At 42.8% G+C, this 20,562-nt stretch overlaps 1 protein-coding gene across 5 annotated transcripts in view; it reads right to left on the bottom strand.

The window, feature by feature from the left end:
• The window catches only part of ccser2b (coiled-coil serine-rich protein 2b), a 103,567-nt gene extending 83,274 nt beyond the window's left edge, over positions 1-20,293 (bottom strand). For 4 of the 5 annotated variants that reach the window (XM_042305952.1, XM_042305951.1, XM_042305954.1 and 1 more), the window contains exon 1: positions 19,744-20,293. The gene's annotated coding sequence lies outside the window, so the exon portion shown is untranslated. Of the gene's footprint in view, positions 1-921; positions 3,689-19,743 lie in introns of those variants that run through there. The other variant, XM_024387687.2, reaches the window with a different exon arrangement.
• Between the last annotated feature and the right edge of the window lie 269 nt (positions 20,294-20,562).

Here is a 20,562-nt window from a genome sequence, read left to right on the forward strand (position 1 = left end):
CATTTGTGAGGTCCTTCATAATATGCACAAGTAGTAACTATATAGCACATTTGATTAGCTACTAGTGCTGCTGAGGCACTACGACCTATATATAACACGGCAGAGGAGATGTGCTCACTGACTGGGGAAATTCATTAGGGGGCCACTCAGCAATCAGCGTAGGCTAGCACTGGCTCAAAGCCATCAGGCCCTTCTCATCAAGAGTACTGGCAGTGGGCAGTGGTGAATGACAGAGACAGACAGACAGGAAATGTGTGTGTGTTTGTGGCAGTAAACTAAGTAAGCTATGCTGCATACTGCAGGGGAAAGTTGCTGTGTTGCAAGGTTGGCCAAGGACAGGGATTGCTTGCAGATGAATGGGTTTGCACAGGGAGCCAATGAGCTTAAGCCTCCATACTCTACACTGGGCACCTGGCTGCAACCAACACTCTCCACTTCAGGGGTTCCCAACCTTTGTCCCCTCAGGGGCCCCTTTTTCACATTTGAAAAATGTTGTTTATTGAGATGGCCTATATTAAAATACAACACCAGCTTGACTTTGTCTAATTTGGGGAACAACTTTTAGGTAGGCTAATATAATAATAAAAATATTATTATGAAATCAATTCTTGACCTGATTTTCCCCAAATGTACCAAATGTTTTAAAACATATATCAACTCAATTTAATTATACATACTCTTTTACAGAAAGTGAATAGATCATTTGAGAGCGACAGTCACACATTGTGTAAGTTTACTTCCCGAGCAAAGTCCAATTTCTATGACTCCTCGAATTTAGAAGCTTCTGAATGTCAGAGCCAAACCAAATATATTCCTGCGTGCATCAGCCGCGTCTTCCTCGGGCATTTTACAGCTTGTTTCTTGCTTAAAGCATTGCAGATATATGCGTTGTTTGAGATTGGTAGAAAATATATTTTTTACCCCTCAAATCAAAGAAGGTTGCAGTGACCTCCGGGTTGCAGTGACCTCCGGGTTGCAGTGACCTCCGGGTTGCAGTGACCTCCGGGTTGCAGTGACCTCCGGGTTGCAGTGACCTCCGGGTTGCAGTGACCTCCGGGTTGCAGTGACCTCCGGGTTGCAGTGACCTCCGGGTTGCAGTGACCTCCGGGTTGCAGTGACCTCCGGGTTGCAGTGACCTCCGGGTTGCAGTGACCTCCGGGTTGCAGTGACCTCCGGGTTGCAGTGAGCACACAAGCACAGGACTGCATGAGCAGTGAGATCTTTTGCAGCCATCTATTACACTTTCACAGGTCCAGGCTTCACTTTTCCACTGCTTCCAATATAAGTAAATGTGGAGCTTAGAGGTCTCCTTCCATCACCTTGGCTGTTAGAAATATTATAAATAGTGATTCTATGATTACGGTTACAGTATTCACTTCTCTCATATGACAAGGCTGCAGGCGTTCAGCCAGTAGCGTTAGTTTGCGACCGACCCCAACCTGGCTTGTGACCAATGAGGCCAACTCTACCGGCACACACTGACCCACTTCTCTCCCACTCCTTCTCCCCGCTTAGGTTAAATTGAAGGCCCAATGTACGATACCCCACCACTTCAACAGAAGGTCAGACTAAACCAGGTCACAGGCAGGCTAGTTTTTCAATTTTTTTATTTTATTTTTTATTTTACTAGGCAAGTCAGTTAAGAACAAATTCTTATTTTCAATGACGGCCTAGGAACAGTGGGTTAACTGCCTGTTCAGGGGCAGAACGACAATGTCAACATCTCTGCGACAGATCGCCTTAAATCATATATATATATATTAAAACAGCACACACACAGTACAGCAGGAGAAACGGCTTCACCAGCACACACATACAGCATAGAAGGGCCAGAATGCCACACAGAAAGCCCTTGAGAAGTCAAGGCAGTTGGGCAGAGGTACTATTGAGCAGCGTGAGATCTATTACAACTGTGGGGCACATTAAAGCTTTCAGCAACACAGGAAGATGTGATGCTTTATGCTCATATATTCCTTGGAACCCTGCTTAGCCAATGAACCCCCCCAAGTGATGGCTTCCAGTGGTACGGCAACAAGAATCATGTGGTAGATGAATCCATACGTGGATTAATGGACGGGGGAGGACAAATGCAGGCCTACAGTCTCTCGACCTATAGATTTGCACTTTTGAGGCAGCCTGGCGTCTTACGTTTTTATACCTGAACTATTGTTTCACCACAAAGAGCCTACTGAATTGGGAATGGTGTGGATGCCCACCAACGCTTGCCCGAGTTCACTCCCATTTCAGAGACAGTCAAGCCATCATGTCTTAAGAGAGCAAGGTGTAGGCTACCTGCGGGCCAAACCACAGGGAAATGAAGCCCACTAAGACTATTCATCTGTCCCTATCAGGAGGTAGACAATATTCTGATGGGAGATAGGCCTAGATATCAGATATAAATAGTCTTGAAAAGTTTAAAGATGGATAGATAAGCACCGCATGGGCACAGAACAGTTGGCTCCCTTCAGCCCTATGACTCCCACTGGTCACATTGTCAGGTTGAGGGCAGCAGCAGCAGACACGCAGCCTGGCTGGAGTCATGATATTATCGACCAATGCCTTTTTATATGCCCAAGTGTCTGCTTTTCAGAGATCATTTAAAAGCATGCTTTTCCAGACTGTCTGACTCAACAGCGTTCTGTACACACATACACACACTAGAGTCAACCGGAGACGTGAAACGAGTTCTCTTTTTAAAACCAGATCCTTTTACTTCAGGGTTCAAGGTTAGAATTGTTAAGACATTTTTTTTTTTACTTTGCGCATCACTTTCAGAGTTCAATCAACATATCAGCGGATGTGGTTCGCTCACGAAAAACCCAATGTATTAAGTGGCTGTGATTGAACATCCTGTCTACTAGACATTTACAAAAATGAACTAAAGCCACAAAACAGAAATCTACCTAAATGAGCCTAATTATTGGCAACATAGAACTATATATGACCTACTACACTGTCTGGCCACAATAAGCAATCCATCACAGAAGTCTTATCCTTAGCTCGTGCATGACTATTAGGCTAAGATCTATCTATAAGTGGCTCTCACCCCCAGGGCAAAGGGCCCTCTAGTCCAGAGGGAGAAGGTCACCCAGGGAGCACAAGCAGAGTTTTAAAATTATTTTTTTAAATGTAAAAAGTGTCACCGGGTTCACTTCAGCAGCACCCTTCTAGTCTGTAACTGAGGAGGACGGGAGAACACACACACAAACACCACTCCCTTAAACCACAAACCACGATGGCCACAATGACTCGACGCAAATGTACAGAGGATGGGCCCTGGTCAAAAAGGAGTGCAGAAAACAGGGAACAGGATGCCATCTGGGGCTTAACCCAGGTCTTTGTTCAATAAATGGATCAAAAAGACCTCTTCATCATCCTCTGCATTGTAACAGAGTCATTGTGTCTAACGTGAATGCCAGGTTATTTTAGGGAACCTTTCTTTCTGGGACTGTGTGACAATGTGGGATTGTGAAGTGCCTCTGATGATCAGGGCTCCCAAGTGGAGCATCGGTCTAAGAAACTCCAATCTCAGTGATTGAGGCGTCACTACAGGCCCTGGCTCGATTCGAGGCTGTATCACAACCGGCCGTGATTGGGAGTCCCATAGGGTGGGTTAGGCCGTCATTGTAAATAAGAATTTGTTCTCGATTGACTTGCCTCGTTAATATAAAGTTATAAAGTTATATATATATATATATATTTTTATTATTTTTTTTTTTTTTTTTTTAAATCGGGCAAGCTAAAATACCCAGCAAACTAACCCCTGCCTTGAGCGCGCGCACACGCATCGTGCATGCCCTGCCCACTTAGTTTGAAGGATGCAAAATCCACTTGTCACATAAATCGCACCTTTAATTTTTGCTTTAATTTTACTCCTGTGACTCTTCCATACTCTTGCTTGTGCGTGACGGTTTTTCTATGAACGTTACAGCCGCGGAAATGTTTGTAATGACCTGTCAAACACACCCGGTAACCGCTGAAATGGGCTCAATGGAATACAAATGGAAGCTACTATAGACCACCAAGTGCTAACAGTAAGTATCTGGATAACGTGTGAAATGCTTGATAATGATTGTGCTATCAGAGAGGTATATTTTCTGGGTGATTTAAAATATTGACTGGCTTTCATCAAGCTGCCCACTCAAGAAAAAACTTCAAACTGTAACCAGTGCCTTCAACCTGGTTCAGGTTGTCAGTCAACCTACCAGGGTAGTTACAAACAGCACAGGAATGAAAATCACCAACTAAAAAAGCCACAGACAGAGCTAGGTCTAACAGAGGAAGATCGTCATATGAGAATGATAAGACACCCAGCTGCTATCCAGACGAGGAAGAGCCTGATAACGACGTTAGGAAAGACTTACTCTAAACCACTCTCAGTAAACAAAAGGGGCCTTAGCAGCTCTACGTCCTGGATGACGTACCACGGATCCACACAGGCCCGCTAGATGTACCGTTGTCCCACTAGAACTCCATATGGCTTCGGACTTCAGTGCGACTACTGCTGAAGCTGTGACTTTTGAGAAATCGTCTTTATCCGTCATTCAATAAGAGCAGGAAACACGGATAAGGTTCCACTTGCTGCATCAGCTCATTAGTCTGCTTTCAGTGGAAATGAGGCTATAATGTGAATCTTTCCCCTCTGAATTCTCAAGACTGTCGTCTTGTCGATTACAAACGTGAACACTGGTTTGGCGAGTTAGAGAAGCATTACCTCGCCTGTCCTTTTTCCTTCAGAAATAGAAACGTGACTGTGTGGCAAACTCTGGGAAAACAAGTCTGACTGACCACCTCAGTTCAGAGATGTTGGTTTGACTTTAAAAAAGGTTATGAATGATGGATGTCTTGTCCCAGTCAGACTCCCCAGTTGGCCAGACTGTCTGGGAGAATGGGCTCCCAGCATGAGGCAGAGGAAAACAGGTGCTTTAATATTTGATGATGGAGCTCGTCTGTCGGGCTGGGCCCCGCCTAGGCTGAGCAGAATTGGCCAGGGAGAGGTGTCTGACTAGTCGGGCTGACAGGATCATAAGCAGTGGGTTGTAAGGATCTAAAGCCAGGCTACCGATGGCCCTGCCCTGATGTATTAGGGGTCGACAGACGTAGCCAAGGCCTGCGTGCACGTTGTGTCCATCCAAGCAGACACCGATATGAATCTGTAACGTTGGTTAGCCGATTAAAAACACAGCGTAGGCAAGTCCTTCTCAGCGTTCTGTATACCCCTCCTCGTCACCACCCTACATCCTTTGAGGAAGAGAATTCATCATGCTCTAATTCACGGCAGTAACGTAAATGTAACAGAAGTCCCCTCCCTTAGGAGGAATTGAACAGTGTACAATTTGTATAATCTTTTTTTGGGAAAGGATGGGGTTAATCTTTGAACTGATATGGTACGGTCATGGTGTAAAGACGGCCTTTTCCAAGCCATTTGATTATTGATGATGTTGACCGTACAGCTAAACAATGAAAGTAAGCAAGGCCTTTTACAGTAAACGGAACTTGAGTCCAGGCCACCGCTGAGGCAAGCACAGATGGTTGTGTGGCTGGTCTGAGGAGCAGATGGTAAGAACCCCAGGCTGTGTCCGGCCAGCCGGCAAACAAGTGACCAGTGAGCCAGGTTCTGAGGTCAGTGGTGTGTATCTTTCACCTCTAATAGGGCTGGGGGGAGTCTGAATCCATACTACAGCTAGCAGCTCTAGATGGCAGAATGATGCTTCTACCTTTGAGGTTGACAAAGCAAAATGCATCAATATAATCAACAGTAAATATAACAAGCACAGAATGAAATTACATCCTCATCTATTGATCAATAGCATAACACAGCAAACAGAAATTAAGTTATTGATCCACTCATTGACCTGCTCATGATGCCTGCTGTTCCTAGTTTCTCATGGCCAATTGGCCAAAGCCATTAAGTAGTAGAAGAGTCCAGGTGTGCGCACCATGAATTAAACATTCGACAACTGGAGTGGGATACAGCTAAGCCCTTGTTGAATAACATTGTTTGTTTATTGTGTCTGAGAGAAGGAAAATGGTCATTGTCCCAAGAAAACGTTTCTTTGAGTCTGAAGTCACAGCACAATGAAGACGTAACCAGGCTACTGTTGGTCGCCTACACAGTTTAGCACCAGTAAAAATGCCAAGGGGGATGAATACTTTCACAAGCCACTGTAATTGTCACTTAGGACCTGTACAGAGAGCCCCGATCCAGACAGACTGAATGCTCTTTCTTGTTAGACACATCATGAACCCACACACACACAGATGCACGCATGTCACATGCACAAACAGCCACCCACTAATTCCAATCTAATGAGATCATTCATCGCTTCCATTGGAACAGAACCACAAGTAACACTAAGGACACTAAGCATCTAAAATGGACTACAAATATCATTTAAAAAAATGTTTTGAAATAATAATACAAAATAAATGAAAATTAAATAGATATTTTTTTTATTATTATTTTTCTTTAACGGTAGGAGTCTATAGCTTAGCCATTGATCTCCAAATGGCACTCATATTCCTTTACTACCCACAGCTTCTCTGTAGGCAAAGGCACAACTGGACAAAGTCCCTCGTGTTGGGGTTGTGTTCACTCGGCTCGGCACTCTAGCTTTAGCGCATGAACTTCCCTTCACTGGACACAGACAAAGGAGGCCATTCTCTCAGCCGCCACTCAAGGGCTCTCACTAGAGTTCCACAACAGCGATATGCCTAACGTTTGGTGCGAGACATGTGCCGCTGCACTTTTCCGAGAATGGTGTGCCAAACTAAGAATGTGTTAGGTGGTAGCCTACTCGTGTGTTCAAAACGTGTGTTCTTGTTGAGAGATTAATTTAGATCGGCCTGCCTGTGAAACAATGACACAACGTATACAAATAGACAATGACTTCATTCTGTGGAGATGACTAACATGTACAGAACAATGAATAATGTCTCGAGAAAGGGATTTATTTCAGTTGGGTCTACTGTATGCATTCCAGTGCCTCAGACAGGTGTCAATAATGTGGGAGAAACGAGAAAGGCGATACGCTGAATTACGGAGGCAGCGAATATTGGGGGTTAAGCCAGACAGGGTTGTAGTTGATTGTAAAAAATGGGCGGGCCCGCCTAAGTATTTTTTCTGGTCGTCTATGTCCAAACAGTGTAAACAAATATTATAATTTTCCGAATAGAAGAACGCTTTAAATGTAAACTTAAACGATTAAAACCACATATAAAGTATGAAGAAAAAATAATGGACCTATAAAACTTTTTAGAATATATTTTGAGAACTAACCATCACCAAAATAAAAGCTTGACAGTTCAAAAACAATTAAGTTAGGACTATTCATTTTGTTATTATGTTTGAGAAAAAGAATACAGCATTATCCATGGCATTTAAACTGCAACATGTCCTCTCAGCTACATGGCAAAGTGTATAATTGTAGGAAATAAGCTTTAAAACTGCAAAACGAAATCTGTGTGGAACTGCAAGAACGTAGCTTTGAAATGCTAAAACATCTCTACAGGGCCAAGATAGGTGCCTCTGAAATGCCCCGCCAACCACCTAAGCCCCTTTTTGATCCATTAAAAACCCTGCCAGGGCCCAAACAGGGTTAAGCCAAGGACAACGAGTTACCATGGAATATCACTACTAGCATCATCCCAGCCCCAACTCACACTTAGCTTCCACCATCTTCCGTACTCTTTCACAGCACCATACTAACTGGTAGACACTACCCACAAAACCCATGCCCTCACTCAATAGCGGTACAGCTGCCCGTGCCCGTAAACAAACGCATGACAATGCACTCATCCAGTGTTCACACAATACACAAGGCTCTAGAGCACCAGCTGGGACAACAGACAGAGAACAACTAAAAAGACAGTCAAAAGAGTTTGAGAGAGCTCAGGTACAGGTTCATGAACGCTTAACATAGAAACACCAGCTTAAAAGATGACTTCATCTCTGACTCTACTAAATAATGATAGAACAAGGTGTCTCATAATATGCATGTGAGCATTCCCATTATCCCTCCTATTTTATCAGATTGTGACTCAACTTATGAGGTTCACACCTCAGATAAACACACATGTGCAACAAAGACATGAATGGACCCTGATCTGTGAGTGTTGTGAAAAACAAGGCAATACATACTCTTCCCATGCCCCAGGCTACTGATGATAACATTGCCCTAAATGTCTTACAGTGCATTCGGGAAGTATTCAGATTCCTTGACTTTTTCCACATCGTTACGTTACAGTCTTATTCTAAAATTGATACATTTATTTTTTTCCTCAATCTACACAGAATTCCCCATAATGACAACTAAACCAGGTTTTTAGAAAGTTGGGCAAATTTATTTAAAAAAACAGAAATACCTTATTTACTTAAGTATTCAGACACTTCGCTATGTGACTAAAAATGAAGCTCAGGTACATCCTGTTTCCATTGATCATCCTTGAGATGTTTCTCCAACTTGGTTGGATTCCACCTGTTGTAAGTTCAATTGATTGGACATGATTTGAAAAAGGCACACACTTGTCTATATAAGGTCTAACAGTTGAAAGTGTATGTTAGAGCAAAAACCAAGCCACAAGGTTGAAGGAATTGTCCGTAGAGCTCAGACAGGATTGTGTTGAGGCACAGATATGGGGAAGGGTACCAAAAACATTATACAGCATTGAAAGTCCCCAAGAACACAGTGGCCTCCCAGCCAAACTGAGCAATCGATGGAATTGAAAACCCGATGGCCTCTCTGACAGAGCTCCACAGTCGCTCTGTGGAGATGGGAGTTAACTAAAGGTTTTATACAAAAGATTTACAAAAAGATTGAGAACCTTCTAGAAGAACAACCATCTCTACAGCTCTCCACCAATTAGGCCTTTATGGTAGCCACTCCCTAGTAAAAGGCACATAACTCCGCTTGGAGCTTGCCAAAAGACACCTAAAGGACTCTCAAACCATGAAAAACAAGACTCTCTGGTCTGATGAAACCAAGATTGAACTCTTTGGCCTGAATGTCAAGCGTCACATCTGGAGGAAACCTGGTACCATCCCTACTGTGAAGCATGGTGGTGGCAGCATCATCATGCTGTGGGGATGTTTTTCATTTGCAGGGACTGGGAGACTAGTCAGGAATCAGGATAAGACAAAGATGAACGGTGCAAAGTACAGAGATATCCTTGATAACCTGCTCCTAAGCGCTCAGGACTTTAGACTGGGGTGAAGTTCCACCTTCCAACAGGACAACGACCCTAAGCACACAGCCAAGACAAGGCAGGAGCGGCTTCAGGACAGGTCTCTGAATGTCCTTGAGTAGCCCAGCCAGAGCCCGGACTTGAACCAGATCCAACATCTCTGGAGAGACCTGAGAATATCTGTGCAGCGACGCAGCCCATCCAACCTGGCAGTGCTTGAGAGGATCTGCAGAGAAGAATGGGAGAAATTCCCCAAACGCAGGTGTGCCAAGCTTGTAGCGTCATACCCAAGAAGACTTGAGGCTGTACTGTAATCGCTGCCAAAGTTTCTTCAACAAGGTAATGAGTAAAGGGTCTGAAAACTTATGTAAATGTGATTCTTTTTTTAGTTAACATTTCTAAAAACCTGTTTTTGCTTTTAATCCATTTTAGAATAAGACTAAGGTTACAAAACGTGGAAGAAGTCACTCCGCCATTTCCTGGTTGCAAAAATTCTAATCGTTCGCCTAATTTCAGTTTGTGACAAAACAATCTAGAGTACAGAATCATTGCAACATCTAAACCGCTGAGAAATATATTTTCCATAACCAAAAATATTGTATTTTCAGCTGGTGTACAAAACTGAAAGTAAAATCCTCAAAAGATGAAACTTAAGGAGAGCATAGAAATACTGCATAGAACAGATCTACCGCTTCACAGATTTGCTTTCAATGAGAATGACAGACCTATAACACATTTCTGTGAATTTGGTAAGGTGCCCAAAAAGTTACATATGGCAGCTTAAAAAAATAATAGCAAACAAGTCACTGGCCAAACTGCTGAGGGGGCATTTATTTTAAGATGCATTTCCTCAATTTCCTCTGATCACAGCTGGGTAGGTAATATGCCAGGCTGTGTTTCTCAGAGAGACAGCCCTCCCTAGCTACAGGAGGCCATGCAGAGTTGGCAGCACACAGAGACTGCCAAACCCCAGCAAGAACAGACGCCCGGGCCATTAATTATCTATGGATATCAGATAGGCTAGGCTGGTCCACAGGGAAGAGCCTGGAGGAGAGAAGAGACAGAATGGGGAGTGCCAGGCCAGGGGGCAGGGAGGGAAGGCCTGCCCTTTGTGTTCTTCTTTCTCTGCTCCAGGACCTCATGCTGCCATTCTTTAACGAAATCACAAACAAAACCAGAGGACAAATTTGAATGCTATTTTCAAGAGGATTAGCCTAACCTGCTCTCCAAGTAGAGCTGCTGGAGAAGAGCTGAGAGCATTTAAGCTCATGTACTAATCCAGCTTCAACGATTCTGGGCAAGATATACAGTGGATGTCCAGTTGTTCATCAGGCTCGTGTCCACTCTCTCAACTCTGGTGGGGCATTTTAAAGCAGAATCAGCACTGGCTAATTGTTAATCTTGTTAATGAGCACTGGGGGAGCTTTAATCCCTTCCTCTGAGTGATTAAGAGAGACACCAGAGAGCGCAGAGTTCAGGAGCTTATGCAAGAGGGTGCAACACTATAGAATTTTCACATTGAAACAGCCTATATATCATGTTCAACAGACATTCTTCTTTGTCCTGGAGAATAAGCAAGCATTCATGTGAGCTCTAGCACATTAGCATTAGGGCTGACCCCATTTAGTCCACTGGTTGATTGTTTGGTCGGTAGGCTCTAGGTCAACCAATATGTTTTTTTGTTGAGCAGTGGCAAATATATTTTAAATTGTCATGAGGCACCTGCCTGATTCACGCCTGTCTCAGTGGATCCATTAATGAGGCCACGGTGATGGCACAACAGTAGTACATTTACCGTTAATTCCCATCATTTCTAAATCTACAATGTTTGTTTGGTTACGGTCATTTCTGTTAATGCAATCAATATATTATTATTACAGTTTTACCGTTGAAATTGTGGGAGTGGACACGTTGTTTGCAGGGCGCACAACCTAGGCTACACTTGTGAGTATTACATTTGTCAATTTATTCATCGTCTTGTGCTCCTGTCAAGCTTGAGTAACGACACACACCTCATTACGCATAGAAGTAGGCCTAGGCTACCAGGCCTGCATGAAATGTACTGTAGGCCTAGAAAATGTTCCCATTTGGAGATCTGATACCATTTCTGATGGTCTTAACTCACCATCACTATAGCTTCTAAAACTACATGTTTTCAACAGTCGATTTTCACATACATACAAGACGCATGTCTAAATGGCCTGGCTCCCCCTCCACTCAGTATTTTTGTTAAACAGAAAACCCAAACATATGGCAGCAGATCCAAAGTCTACCATGAGAGGTGACTGTACCTTAAGGAAAAGCACTGTTTGGTAAATCCGTTTTCTCTGTGAGAGCTTCCCATGTCTGGAATACACTGCCATCAGACACACATAACTGCACCACATATCACACTTTCACAAAATGCTTGAAGACATGGCTAAAGGTCAATCAGATTTGTGAACATGGTCCCTAGCTGTGTGTTGCCGCTTTCCATGTTATCTGTAGCTTGTGAGGTGTGGAAACACTTTGTTGCTTTTATGAATTTTGTCTTGCTGCTTTTTGTTCTATGTTGCTACGTCTGTATGCTACGTCTTGCTTGTCCTATGTTGCTATTGTCTATATTGTAATTGTTTTTAATAACCTGCCCAGGGACTGCGGTTGAAAATTAGCCGGCTGGCTAAAACCGGCACTTTTACTGAAACGTTGATTAATGTGCACTGTCCCTGTAAAAAATAAAATGAACTCTACTCAATACACTGACAATTACAATAGTTCCTCAATGTAGCCTATTTGGAGAAAAATAAAAAATAAATATCGGGGGGAATGTCATGCTCTGATCCGGTGGAAACATAACATAGGACGACCTGATTACTTCTTATCCCTTGCACAAACAGCCTACAGCTGTGTCTGTCTGTCCAGAGTTCACTGGCACAGGAAACAGAGGGTCCATAATATTTTACAGAATGTTGCAAGTTAGCTAGCACCAGCTTCAGGACAGACCAAGTTAATACAATGTTTTAAGTTCCTTGAAGACAGGCCATGCGTAGCCAATGTGATTTCTAAGATATATATACAGTTGAAGTCGGAACATACACCTTCGCAAAAATACATTTAAACTCAGTTTTTCACAATTCCTGATATTTAATCCTAGTAAAAATTCCCTGTCTTAGGTCAATTAGGATCACCACTATTTTAAGAATGTGAAAGGTCAGAATAATAGAAGAGAGAATGATTTATTTCAGCTTTTATTTCTTTCACCACATTCCCAGTGGGTCAGAAGTTTACATACACTCAATTAGCATTTGATAACATTGCCTTTAAATTGTTTAACTTGGGTCAAACATTTTGCGTAGCCTTCCACAAGCTTACCACAATAAGTTGGGTGAATTTTGGCCCATTCCTCCTGACAGAGCTGGTGTAACTGAGTCAGGTTTGTAGGCCTCCTTGCTCGCACACACTTTTTCCAGTTTGCCCACAAATTTTCTATAGGATTGAGGTCAGGGCTTTGTGATGGCCACTCCAATACCTTGCCTTTGTTGTCCTTAAGCCATTTTGCCACAACTTTGGAAGTGTGCTTGGGGACATTGTCCATTTGGAAAACCCATTTGAAACAAAGCTTTTTAACTTCCTGACTGATGTCTTGAGATATTGCTTCAATATATCCCACCTCATAATGCCATCTATTTTGTGAAGTGCACCAGTCCCTCCTGCAGCCCCACAAAATGTTGCTGTCACCCCCGTGCTTCAAGGTTGGGATGGTGTTCCTCGGCTTGCAAGCCTGCCCCTTTTTCCTCCAAAGACAACGATGGTCAGTTCTATTTTTGTCCTCTGGTCTGATGAAACATTTCTCCAAAAAGTACTATCTTTGTCCCCATGTGCAGTTGCAAACCATAGTCTGGCTTTTTTTATGGCTGTTTCGGAGCAGTGGCTTCTTCCTTGCTGAGCGGCCTTTCAGGTTATGTCGATATAGGACTCGTTTTACTGTGGATATAGATACTTATATACTTGTTTCCTCCAGCATCTTCACAAGGTCCTTTGCTGTTGTTCTGGGATTGATTTGTACTTTTCGCATCTCTAAGAGACAGAACACGTCTCCTTCCTGAGTGGTATGACGGCTGCGTGGTCCCATGGTGTTTATACTTGCATACTATTGTTTGTACAGATGAACGTGGTACCTTCAGGCATTTGGAAATTGGATTAACCAGACTTGTGGAGGTCTATCATTTTTTTTCTGAGGTCTTGATTTCTTTTGATTTTCCCATGATGTCAAGCAAAGAGGCACTGAGTTTGAAGGTAGGCCTTGAAATACATCCACAGGTACACCTCCAATTGACTCAAATTATGTCAATTAGCCTATCAGATGCTTCTAAAGCCATGACATCATTTTCTGGAATTTTCCAAGCTGTTTAAAAGGCACAATCAACTTAGTGTATGTAAACCTCTGACCCACTGGAATTATGATAGATTATTTAACTTAAAATTCAACTGTCTGTAAACAATTGTTGGAAAAATGACTTGTGTCATGCACACAGTAGATGTCCTAACCGACTTGCCAAAACTATAGTTTGTTAACAAGAAATTTGTAGAGTGGTTGAAAAACGAGTTTTAATGACTCCAACCTAAGTGCATGTAAACTTCCGACTTCAACTGTAGAATCTATATATATAATTTTTTTAAATCAGGACATTTTCTACCTGCAGGCTGCAATGTTTTAATTTGTTGGCTTTATGTATGTAGGCTATTTTTACATAGTTGGCAATGACAATAGTAGTTACTTTTAGATATAATTTTGATTAACCACATGAGATTGACTGAGATATGAAGACTTTATTATAAATGAAATGAAACTTCCACGAAAATGTGCACATGAAAATCACAACTGGCTTGCAGATCAGTCGAAATGGAACGATAACTTGTCACTCCAAATGGAGAAGGTTGCCGACCGCTGGTGTGGACTATTCCCGGAAACTTCAGGAGCTTAACGGCAGAATCTGCGAAGGCCAGCAGGCAACGGGAGGAGGGAACCGATTTTTTTCTTCTGGTTAGACAATATTGATCTGGCTCCCTCTTTTTACGTCATGTATAAATCACAGTGCTGAATAAAAAAGCATCAGACATGCTCAAAGGCCTACATACGGTTAATTTTATTCAAACATAGCGTGTCTATACATGAAAAAAAAAGTTGAACATTTACACCAATGGATTGGTTGAAAGAACGTCGACAAAAGATTTTTTTTGGGGGGGGGGGGTCAGGGACAGCCCTAATTAGCCTACACATTTTAAGTCTACAGCGTTCGGAGAGTTTCACCATTCTTAACATGTTACACCCTTCTCAACACAACCCACATATCCCAACATAGATACACCTCAACCTCAGAGGAAAGAAAACACCATGGCTAAACTATTTAACAGCTAGGACGGTAGTATAGCGGACTGTAAAGGGCGACTGTAAATCATGCACAAACAAATGACACGCATTCATGTCAGAAACACTGACAAACATTGTAATAACCTAACATCAAGAGAACACCAACGAGTCAACATTCCTAAACTTGACTGACAAATATCCAACAACTTAGGATACAGTAGCCTAACTAGGACAAGCTTGAGGGCTAATGGTTCTCTGCGTCAGTGCATGCAGATATCCCTCGTCTGTATTCTGTGCTCTGGCATGCAAGTCTACCGGGAGACTCACATTACCCCCAGGCTGCGTGGCTCCACTGGGGCTCACTGACCTCCATAACGCCATGCAAGTCCTTCCATCTCCCTCTGTAATGGTTGAATTTATCATGAGAGTGAGAATGTTCCTCTGGGAATCAAGGCTCTTGATGTCTTTTTAACCATTATGGAGCCAAATCCATACATGAAATCCAACATTGTGTTTCGCTGCATAGACCTTGACACAGTGTGCAGTGTGGCTGTCCTCTTATGACCACCACACAGACAATTAAATCCAACCCGTCAGAGACTGTGGGGGATTTTACAATGACAAGGCCACAACAATCACACTACCATCAGTCAGTGTTTTACAAGTTGCAGTTAGACTCACTTCCAATTCAAGTATGCAAGGCATACTGGTTTAGAGAGGAATGTGGAGGTAAAACAAGGGATTCTTTACCTCTGGGCCAATGTGGCTGGAGCCTTTAAGCCAATGACTGTATAGATGAATGGACAAAGCCATCACGACACCATTCCTTCCTATGCCAAGATTCAATAACGCATTGACGCCAAATTAAGTCGGTTAAGATGTCGTTTCATGGAGACGTAACATACGCAGTTTGAGCTACTCCAGGAAGTGACGTTGCAGGCTAGCTCAGCGCTCTCATTAGCACATGCATGGCCAGCAAGGGGCCATTTGTGCCCGATGCTGATTGCTCATTTACATTTTTGACATGTGTTGTTACATGTTATTACATGCTTACAGCAGATTCCGACCTTACCGTTACGCTTGTTTACTCTGAGTTTCAATGGGGTCGGAACGCAGTCATGGTTAGATTAAGATAACACGAAAATGTTACCTTAAAGCAAGGATGGGATGTGCCACTGTACTCCAAATTCGACCGACAGAACAAGTCAAAAGTGTGGACACCTACTCATTCAAGGGTTTTTCTTTATTTTAACTATTTTTTACATTGTAGAATAATAGTAAAGACTGAAACTATGAAATAACGTATGGAATCATGTAGTAACCAAAAAAAGTGTTTCATATGAGATTCTTCAATAGCCACCCTTTGCCTTGATGACAGCTTTGCCTTCTTTCAACCAGCTTCATGAGGTAGTTACCTGGAATGCATTTCAATTAACAGGTGTGCCTTGTTAAGTTCATTTGTGAAATTTATTTTCTTCTTAATGTGTTTTTGCAAGTCAGTTGTGTTGTGACAAGGTAGGAATGTTAAACAGAAGATGGCCCTATTTGGTAAAAGACCAAGTCCATACTATAGCAAGAACAGCTCAAATAAGCAAAGAGAAACGACAGTCCATTACTTTAATGACATGAAGGTCAGCCAATCTGGAAAATTTAAAATGACTTTGAATGTTTCTTCAAGTGCAGTCGCAAAACCATCAGGCGCTATGAAACTGGCTCTCATGAGGTCCGCCACAGGAAAGGAAGCCCCAGAGTTACCTCTGCTGCAGAGGATAAGTTCAGTAGAGATAACTGCACCTCAGATTGCAGCCCAAATAAATGCTTCAGAGTTCAAGTAACAGACACATCTCAACATCAACTCTTCAGAGAAGACTGCATGAATCAGGCCTTCATGGTCGAATTACTGCAAAGAAACCACTACTAAAAGACACCAATAAGAAGAAGACACTTGCTTGAGCCAAGAAAGACAAGCAATGGACATTAGACCAGTGGAAATCTGTCCTTTGGTCTGATGAGTCAAAATTTGCGATTTTTGGTTCCCACCGCCGTGTCTTTGTGAGATGCAGAGTAGGTGAACAGATGATCTCTGCATGTGTGGTTCCCAACGTGAAGCATGGAAGTGGTGTGATGGTGCTTTGCTGGTGACATGGTCAGTGATTTATTTCGAATTCAAGGCACACTTAACCAGCACAGCATTCTGCAGCGATACGCCATCCCATCTGGTTTACGCTTAGTGGGACTATCATTTGTTTTTCCAACAGGACAATGACCCAACACACCTCCAGTCCATGTAAGGGCTATTTAACCAAGAAGGAGAGTGATTGAGTGTTGCATCAGACGACCTGGCCTCCACAATCCCCCGACCTCAACCCAATTGAGATGGTTTGGGATGAGTTGGACAGCAGAGTGAAGGAAAAGCAGCCAACAAGTGCTCAGCATATGTGGGAACTCATTCAAGACTGTTGGAAAGGCATTCCTCATGAAGCTGATTGAGAGAATGCCAAGAGTGTGCAAAGCTTTCATCAAGGCAAAAGGTGGCTACTTTGAAAAATCTCAAATGTGAAACACTTCTTTGGTTACAACATGATTCCATATGTTATTTCATAGTTTTGATGTCTTCACTATTATTCTACAGTATAGAAAATAGTCGAAATAAAGAAAAACCCTTGAAAGAGTGTGTGTCCTAACTTTTGACTGGTAATGTATATCCAAACTGATACATCATGAAATGCTGCTAGTTTTTTTAGCAATCTATCTATTCTGTGTAACAGTTGGTATAAATGGGAGAATTCGGTGTACAACGCAATTTCTCATCCCTGGATTGAGGTACGTTTTCCGACCCATATCTCATGCTGGCTCCGTAGGGTCTTAACCATGATGACGTTCCGACCCCAGTGCAGCTCAGTATAAACTAGCCCTTGATAATGACTCTCAGTTCCATTACATGACACATAAGTGTCATTGGATGAAGGCATCTTCTGTACAGGGTATTTTGTTAAACGCCCCCAACGCTTGGTCTGAACATTAACACGCCGCATCACTTGCGGTACGGTTTTGGAAGCATAAGGACCTTCTCTTTCATATCAGCAAGAAATCATTTTCAAAAAACAAATATGGTTAAATTGATACACACCTTTACAGGGTTAGTGTTCCCACCCGGCCATATTTCAATGTTACAGCACTTGTTCACGGAAAACAGACGGAAGACAGTCAGAAATAGTGTGCAACTGCAGCCTGCAATTTGGAGCATTCTTGCAAGTGGGTATTCCTGCATCTGCAGGAACGCCCCCCCTCGAGCATCCCATTGGTTCCTTCATGAACACCCCTCCTCGAGTATCCAATTGGTTCGTTCATGAACACCCCACCCCCTGAGAAAATGTTCATGCTTGTGCGAAACTTTTATACATGTCAAAAGGGAAATAAAAGTTAGGAGTTTTCCCACCGGTAGACAGTGTCCTTTGTTCCAGCCTGCCGAACACTTGCCTTCACCTTCATAACCAAAACTGCAGAAAAACAACAGCGCCGACAGTACAGCGGGATGAAGCTACACTGTGTGATAGCTAGCTATCACATGGTGTCACCTCTGCCTCCCGCCTGCTGTGTACCGGAGAAAAATATGCCTGACAGGCAGGGGCAAAGGACACTGCCTACCGCTAGCTACTTCGGTACACAGCAGGTCCGTACAATTTTCCTTATTTTAGAGCCCCAAAAACATAATAATTCCAGATCAACTGTAATGTCAATACCATTGTAAAGCACAATTTCTCCCCTTTCCAACAGAATCAATTACATGACCTAAACGCTGCCCGTTTCTGCATAATTCAAGCAGGCAATGAGCCCCGTCGGGTCTTTTTAAAAATGGCAGGTGGGGAAGCGAAACTAATGAGTGATAGTGAGAAGGAGAGATGTTGTGTGGGAAAACTGCTTTTTTTCCCACTCGATCTGTCCAACTTATTACCTTATCGCCTCTAAAATGTAAATAAAACACTATAAAGAGTTTATATAATGTGTCATTACATACCTATTTGAAGGTTTGTGTCGAAATTGAATCGGATTTTTAGGGCGGTGCTAAAGTGAACTTAGAAGTAAACAGCGGCTTTGAGAATGATGATCGCATACAATGATGACGTAAAAAATGACTAGGTATCCCCCCTTACCCCCGTCACTGTCTATTACTTGTTTTTAAAGGATGAGAGAAGTTCTACACCTGGTGGAGAGACTAAGATAGAAATAGTTGCTTTATGCGTGCTGTACGTTACGACATGACACGTCAAGATGTAACGGAGGGTCAGTTTTCTCAACTTTCCTCCAATACTATAGAGCCATTACCATGTCGATCAACGCTTAAATAGAAACCTAGTTCACACCCCCGATTTTGACGTCAACACAGTCGCTACAGTCCCATTAGTTTTCTTTGTAGCCTCGTTTGAATGTTGCGATTGCGCACATTTGTACGGAATGGGGTGAGTTTACCATAGCTGGCTAAGCTAGCACACAGTGTCCTTTGCGCCCGCCTACCGAACACCTGCCCTCGGTCATTAACAGAACTGTGGAAAAACAGTGCCCAACAGGAGGGGGCGAAGGACACTCTACCGGTGTGTACTAGCTATAGCTAGCTACCGTTGTCCACCCCGCCTCTTCCTCCTGTGGGGTTTATCGCCAGTTGTCATCGAACGTTATAGTGCATTACCGCCATCTACTGTACTGGAGTCAGCTTTTAAAAAAGGACCAATAGAAGAAAAGATGCAGGAACACCCCAAATGACGGGCTGCAGTTGCACCCTTCTCTTTGCTAATTAGTCATCTGCGTCGCTTTACACCTATGTGTAAATGGAAGATGGACGCCACAAAGTGTAGTCACTGAAATATACTTCTGGCTGCAACGGTTAATTAAAAAATTGCAGTTATGAAATTATTTTTTTATATTAAAGTAGAGGGATTTGTTTCTAGAACCGTACCGCAACTGAGAATCGATTCACGTTCAGATTGACCGTTTTGGCTTTCGGAACAACGTTAGACCATTATTGGGCTACGTGTAAACAAGCGTAACGGTGAGGGTCTGAATCTGCTGGCTAATGACTCAGAGTACTGTAAATTAGGCACTACTGTAACTCAGCTGCTGGATCAGGCCTGAGAAGGGATAGTTAATGTCATAACAAGACAGGACTTCCACTGAACAACTGACACACACAGGTGACTCAAACTCGTACTTACCTATTGAAACAGACGACGCATCAGCTTGCGCTACAGCAAATTCATGAATTGAAAAGTGCAGAGGCAAGATGATTGAATATGAAGTGCTGGTCCAATTGCTAACGCTGGCTAGTAAGTTAGCGAACTAGCAAGTTCAAGGCAGTAGTCTGGCTAGCTCGCTAAATTATTAATGTTCAGTTAAATAGCCTTACACTGCTTGCTGAACGAAGCCCATCCATTAAATATGAAAACTTACGATCATATTATATATGACTGAGAAAGTCAAATCCACATTTGCTAGCTAACTAACGTTAGAGTGCTTTCTCTGAAGCAGGCGTTTTTTTTTAATGGTCCACCAATTCATCCAGATTTTCTCGTCGCCTCCCTCCTGGTGTTCATTTCCATGTCTTGTCAAAGAAATATTGTATGGAAAAACGTTTGTTTCCGCTTGTTTAGTAGCTAGCTAGCTGAAGGGCTCCTTGTGGCGTTCAGTGTTGCTAAGCTCGGCGCTGTCAAGACTGTGCACTCGGTCGCTCACTCGAATCTCTGAATCATCCACACGCTCACCGCTTCAAGCACAGCTGACCCCGACGTCAGAAATATAAACATACCCTCCCCTTAACCCCAACATTTGAATTTTATGTCAACCTGAGAAACAGCACACTTTTCTTGCTAGCATTTCTGTGATACTGATGATTCACAGTGAAATAATTAACTTACCATTTATCAAATGTCATTGAATAAAATTATTTCTGCCAGACCACCAGGTGGCAATATAATCTTTTTTTTTTATCAATAAAGGCTTTCTTTGAACGTATTGATTGAACAGATCAAATTACC

The sequence above is a fragment of the Oncorhynchus tshawytscha genome, linkage group LG25, assembly GCF_018296145.1.
Source record: "Oncorhynchus tshawytscha isolate Ot180627B linkage group LG25, Otsh_v2.0, whole genome shotgun sequence".
In the NCBI taxonomy this organism is placed as follows: Eukaryota; Metazoa; Chordata; class Actinopteri; order Salmoniformes; family Salmonidae; genus Oncorhynchus; species Oncorhynchus tshawytscha.